General features: G+C 34.2%; 2 protein-coding genes across 3 annotated transcripts in view; one reads left to right on the top strand and one right to left on the bottom strand.

Moving 5' to 3' along the window:
* LOC136037384 (IWS1-like protein) overlaps positions 1-6,736 on the bottom strand; it is a 438,978-nt gene that overhangs the window by 236,015 nt on the left and 196,227 nt on the right. The gene's annotated exons all lie outside the window — the stretch shown is intronic.
* LOC136037379 (kidney mitochondrial carrier protein 1-like) overlaps positions 5,967-6,736 on the top strand; it is a 59,274-nt gene continuing 58,504 nt past the window's right edge. For both annotated transcript variants that reach the window (XR_010619922.1, XM_065720109.1), the window contains exon 1: positions 5,967-6,018. The gene's annotated coding sequence lies outside the window, so the exon portion shown is untranslated. The remainder of the gene's footprint in view (positions 6,019-6,736) is intronic.

The raw sequence follows: 6,736 nt of genomic DNA, 5'->3' as shown, positions 1-6,736 counted from the left end.
CTGTGAGAGGGCTGATGCGATCTCTGAACGAGAGATTGTCGCTTAATGTGATGCCAAGTATTTTTACTGATTTCTTTGCTTGGAAAGGTGTAGATCCGACTATGCTCTTCTTCTTCGGGAAGTAGATACACATTACGCAGATATTTTCGAGGCTTAGCTGGAGCTTCACTTGATCAGCTTGATGCTAAGACTCTGCAACCCGGGGTAAGAGTTGCCTGGGCTTTTGTAACAGGACGTGCAGCAGGATTAGCGAAAAATCATTTGCAAATTTATGCCTCTGTTTGTGTTGCCTTATCAGTCGGTTAATGAGGATCACAAATAAGATGGGACCTAACTTGCTTCCTTGGCCCGCTCTACACATGATATCTTGGAAGTTGGACGTTTCCCCGTTTTCAAGTTGTAGGCACTGCTGACGAACAGAAAAGAAATTTATGATGGTACACAATAGAAAATGCGAGACCTTCATGACACGGGCTTCGTTGATTAAAGTCTCATGATCAAGCAGATTGAAAGCTTTCACGAGATCCGAAATGATTATTTCAGCAAGAACCTCAAGATTTTCTAGGTGTTCTAGTTGATAATGAAGTAATCTTACCAGATAATGTGTATTTGAAATCTTTGTCTTTAGTAACCACCAATATATCATTGTTCATCGAATGGTTCACCCGTCAGAAAAGAGCGGGCATATGGGGCTGTTATGTTACAGTTAAAATCTTCAACAAATGAACATGCAAAATTACTAGAAATAATGCTTGAAATGCTTCTACATAACTTTTCAGAGGCAAGAACAAAAAGGCACTCAGATGTACCATTATTTTAATCAGTCGGCAGGTAAACCTTATAGATAAACATATCATCAACTTTAACAGTAAGAAAGTAATCACATTATTCTACAAGCAGCTAACGTAAAGTAGAATTCAAGTAAGTCACAAGAGTTCCCGACGGTCTGTCAAAAGTGCTATTTTGTATTGCAGGAGGTGCGTAAAAAGTGAATTTATCTCTGGTATCCAAAAGACTAAGGCACAGCTGACTCAAAAAGATACTCCTGTAAGCAAATCACGTCGTGTTTTGACACGAGCTCATCAAGAAGGGGTAACAAAAATTTAGAAAATTTGTCCTATGGGAGTGATATTATTATAGATCTCGAGGAATAGAAAAGGATGACGTGAACTGTAAATCTTATTGTGATGAGGATATTAATTGAATGATTTATTCATTTTATAAAATAAAATAAACAAAACTGTCTTAAAAGCTTGCCAAATTCATGATGGGTTTTAATCCCATTGATGTAGAGTAATGTATGCTCAATAATCCGGTAATATGTAACAATCTTCACACAGGAATTTTTGTTTTGTGAAAATACAGATGGGAACAATGCCAGTGTGCTTCCAAGTAAGCCATGTGATGTTATAATCTCAGGCTCCTGTGCTTCTCATAGTTCTTCTCAGCCTGGATACCTCCTGCTGGGTAGCGAGTCAATTACCGTTTCATCTCACGTTGTGTTTATGGGTCGGCTCATAGGCCGTAACCTTAACGAAACTCGTCTACTGCTTGTCAAACACGTCAAGAAAAAACTCCGTACCACGTAAGAATCTATCATCACCAGCAGACTCCTATTATGCCGAAAGCATCTCGCGAATATGTATAACGCTGTCGCACTACCGCATATTCTATATATCGTGCAATTTAGGAATTTATTAACTGACACCCAAAAACGCAAGCTCCGGTCCCTTTATTTTAGGTTCGCGAAGTTCCTGCTGCGATGCCCCTTGTGGACGAGAAATACTTATATGATAGACAAACACAGGATCGCAGACCTAGTATCGCGGTAAACCGGCTGATTTCTAATTTCCAGGCAAAATGGAACCACCCCTGGCTTAAACATTTCTACAGTTCTTGATTGTGTATTTTCCCATGTTGTGTTTTAAATTTCTCTCCGTTTTCCTTCTCTTTTTTCTTTTGTTTTTTTCCTTGCACTCCGTTTTGTTCCATGTGAAAAATACGGGTAATAAATATTTTACTATTATTTACTTACTGAAGCGGCTGAGGTGTGTCAAGATTATGAAATCAGCATTGATGTGCGAAGATGAGGTCCAAAACGAACGTATAGCAATATTTACGCAATACCATCAGAGGAGCCTGAAATGTATTCCTGACTTATGTGTTTATCCCATTTATGGACTACTTTCTGTAGCAACTGCATCAGTGATTCCTTAGTCACAGGGAGTTGCTAGAGTTACTGCAGTATCTGTTTCCTCAGCAATATATTTTCCTTGACGAAGAAAAAGAGGATATATCGAATATTCTGACCAATTTTTGGTATCTTGATACAGACAGCTATAGAGGAAGCCTGCAAGCTGAACTGGCTCTGTGGAGGAAAATATGGATACAGTTGGGAAACGTGGCACCAAAATGTTTCATAACACGCTTAAAAGAATGTAATAAGAACGTTTTCCCAACTCTACGATGATTGATTCAACGATTCATGTCACTATGTGCGAGTGTTCTGTTCCTAACCTGAGAAGAATGGAATCTTAAACCGGGAGGGTCTCAGGTGAGGAGCAGCTTAATGGACTGGCCTTATTATACATACACAGGGATGTTCTAATCAATGGAGAAAACGTTTTGGAGAAACTAGCCCTCAACAGAAAAGGTGGCTCGATTTTATTTTATAATTACATATTTACAGTGTTGTGGCAATAAAAAATGTAGCTTATATTCAAACTACTTTATTTTTCCTTTTTAACAAGCACTGTCGAACCTCATTTAAAATATCCGTTCCTGTTTCCAACTGATCACTGGGTTCGCCCCTTGAGCTCATTAAAAATTGAAGATGTATACATCTTATTTATTTATATATGATCAATATTTGACAAATATTGACCAATGTTATTTTTTGTAGTAGCTACCAGTCAGGGGACGACGAAACCGCATTTATACTAATCAAAAAGATAGCAGGAATCGTAGTCAGTATACGCTCCTTATCCAAAATACAGCTTCTGACAAGTCAAGAAGATGTACTGAATTGGTATAGACAGTGCGTCGCTGATTCTATCAATAAATATGTTCCCAAAAAGTCATCTGGTGTTCCAGACATACCCCTATTTAATTTTAACATTTGCTCAGCCACAATTTCTTTGGAGGAGTTTGACACGATGTTGGCACCAAGGATTGGAAAAGTAGGTGTCAAAGATGGTATCCCATTTCCGCTATTTGAAGTATTTACTTTAATTAAAGAGCTTTTGATTCCAAGAACTTCGGGAGAACGTTAAATTAAAATTATAATAAAATTATAATAAAATTAATAAATTAAATTAATAAAGAGAGTCTCTTTAATTAATAATTAATTCTATTAATTAATAATTAATTAATAAGTAATTAATTAATTTTTAATTAATAATTAATCTATTAATAAAATTAATAAATTAATAAACCCAAATTAAAATTATAATAAAGAGAGGATTTTGTATGACCTGTACAGATGCAGGGTTCTTTTAATTAAGTAAAGTAAGTATTAATACATTAAATATTTCTTGAAGACAAAGCTGCCGGTTTAAGTGTCTGTCTAAGTTTACTTAGAAAAGGCTGCAACTCCTTCATAACAACTATCTACGACGAAAAATTGTGGTCTGTTGGGTTAATAAGAAAACTATTACTCATGAATGGGCTAACACTTAGCAATTGAAAGTTAACTGATGAAATCTGGCCTAGACTTGGATGCTATGGATAGCACGGGGACAAGAGTCACACTTCTACTCCATTTAGTGTTGGGTTCCTTTTGGGATGTAGTAGAGTTGTAAACCTAGATTCATATTTCGCTGTTTTCTAGAAAATAATGCAAAAGTATTGCTGTCATCCATCAATCAGATATGGAAAGCAGCCCGAGGATTCTCAAAGATGGAAACCTGTTTCTGCTGCTCAGTACGGCGACTGACTGAGAAACTAACCTATGAAACTAAACATAATTTGATTTATCCTGTCAATGGCTAATCCAAGGGATATGTAAATTACCATGTCTAGGAGGAACCTTGAAATAGAAAAAGTCAGTGAACAGCTTCGTCTCCCAAACTAAATCCAATAACTAAGATTTATATGAGCAAGACTTTGACAGAATACGGATAGGAAGAGACCTATTAATAACTTTAATGGTGTTCGTTTTGTAATATCTATGACACATCTCTACTTTATTGGTCTATTAAGCCTGTTATTTAGACATACATCATTTTTTTTTATTTATTGACTGGCTTTGCCAGAATTATTTAGTCCTCTCAAAAATTGTTGTAGTCAACTTAAGGATGTCCAAGAGTCAATCCAAGGAAAATCTTTCACCCCTGCCGCTATCTTTCATCTGCAATAACTCTTAAATTTTTATTAAACTCGATAGTTACACAATTTGTAGCTCTTGCTTTGTTTCGAAATGACATTGTGAAATAGCTGTTTTAGAAACGTTTCCATTTTGTAATATAAGCTGCTTACAATAAAATTTTAAACCCGTTTATAATTGGTCAGATAAAAATAAACCACATATCAGAAAAAAAGTTTATCGTCCTAGATGTCTTAAGTCTATCAGTTTGATATGCCTATTTAGCAATATCAAACCCCTGTTACTGTAATATAATAGACCGTCAATACTTTTTGGCCAACTTATAATTATTTCACAGTCAATAACATAAGTAACAGAATGCAAAATGTGAAACTGTCTCCGATCATCAGCTAAAATTGATCCTTCAATATTAAACAGGGAAAATTCCTACAGGCCTTAATTAAGCCAGTGTGCCAGGACTCCTTGAACAATGTGAGGTCATCATTACCTACTAACCCTATCATTTACAAACATTACTTTCTATAAAAAAATTTGAAAAACCATTTGTATATTTTTATTTTTCATTTTGTAGAAGAGGATTAGCTAAAATTATAGCAGTTCATATAACTGGCTTATCAATACAGTGAATATACCAATCGATGCCTTTTTTTACGATCTTTACGAATATAATAATCGCTTCTACCTTTAGATTCAAATTTAAGCACTTTTTAACCTAACCTAACCTAAAATTACCTTTTTATCAATAATTTTAGCAAAATTTGGCATTATTTTTTCAAAAATAATGGAAAAGATAGTGCTGAGAAAACGTAGTATTATTTTGTGGAAAACGAGCGATAAGTCATACTTTAATTGAAAATTCGTCATTTTTAAAAGCTCAAAAAGTGCTTAATTTTGAATTTGTGGTAGAAGCGATTATTATATTCGTAAACAACATAAAAAAGGCATCAAGTGGTATATTCACTTTATTGGTAAGTCAGTTATATGAACTGTCATAATTTTTTGAAAATTCATCTTTTTTAAGAGCTCAAAAAGTGCTTAGATTTGAACTTAAGGTAGAAGCGATTATTATATTCGTAAACAACATAAAAAAGGCATCAAGTGGTATGTTCACTTTATTGGTAAGTCAGTTATATGAACTGTCATAATTTTTTGAAAATTCATCTTTTTTAAGAGCTCAAAAAGTGCTTAGATTTGAACTTAAGGTAGAAGCGATTATTATATTCGTAAACAACATAAAAAAGGCATCAAGTGGTATGTTCACTTTATTGGTAACTCAGTTATATGAACTTTCATAACTTTTTGAAAATTCATCTTTTTGAAGAACTGAAAAAGTGCTTAGATTTGAATTTAAGGTAGAAGCGATTATTATATTCGTAAAGAGCATAAAAAAAAGGCATCAAGTGGTATGTTTACTTTATTGGTAAGTCAGTTATATAAACTGCTATAATTTTACCGAGGATTATTCTTATACTTATAGGAAGATATGTAGTTCTTCTAGATTCATATACATTTTTAAATCTTTCAGTTTAATTTGAAAATAAGATATAAAAATTGGAAACTCGAACTGAGAGTTAAGTCAATGTAAAATGCTTTTACTCACTGGTAAAGACGCACTGTCAATGCTTGCCGGCGTACCTGTAAAGAAGAAACGATAGAAAAATTTTACTTAACATCTTTTCCACTGAATTAAAATTGTAAGTTTGGCCCACTTTGGTTTAAATTTTTGTATGTCAATAGGTGGGTTTATCATTGAAACTAGCTCAGAAAATGTATAGGCTTTTCCTGATGAATACTTTGTTAATCAATAATGCTGATCAACATTGTATGTATGTATGTATTTATTTATAACCATACAAAATAATGAAGTGATGGAGTACATTGAAAAAAAAAGGAAAAAACGAAGAAAGAAACAACATATCGTAATTACATTCTAAAATACAAACAAAAATGATTTCACATCAAAAAACAACATTTTGCCATTCATGGCCAATTTGCTTATTGCACATGTGTATATTCAGCTCAGCTAACTTAGCACAAAGGTCAGACAAGCTATATTCTTTATTCTAATTGGGATTGCAGGTCCTCAAAGGAACTCACAACAGAAACTTAGCATATTTGAAGAAAACATGCTTCATCCTAAGATGGTCAGATTCACTACATATAGGGTAAAATTCTAGTTGATTGACTTCTTGCTATCTCAGATATGGGTTAGGTTAGGAAAATGGAACTTTTAGGGATGGGTCTACAGGCTAAAGTATGTCCTGGGAAGGTATTTTAAAGTACCCACCTCCACTCCTTCTCTCTCTAGAGGGCCCTGAAATTTGCCTACATGACAGGTCTATACCTATTGAAATTTTGACAAAACAACATTTTCCTTTAATTTTCAGTTACTAGTTGCTTTTTCTCTGCCTT

The sequence above is a fragment of the Artemia franciscana genome, chromosome 16 (genome assembly GCF_032884065.1).
Source record: "Artemia franciscana chromosome 16, ASM3288406v1, whole genome shotgun sequence".
Taxonomy (NCBI): Eukaryota; Metazoa; Arthropoda; class Branchiopoda; order Anostraca; family Artemiidae; genus Artemia; species Artemia franciscana.
Note: the sequence above shows the minus strand (reverse complement) of the source record. Positions and strands in the feature narration are given on the sequence as shown.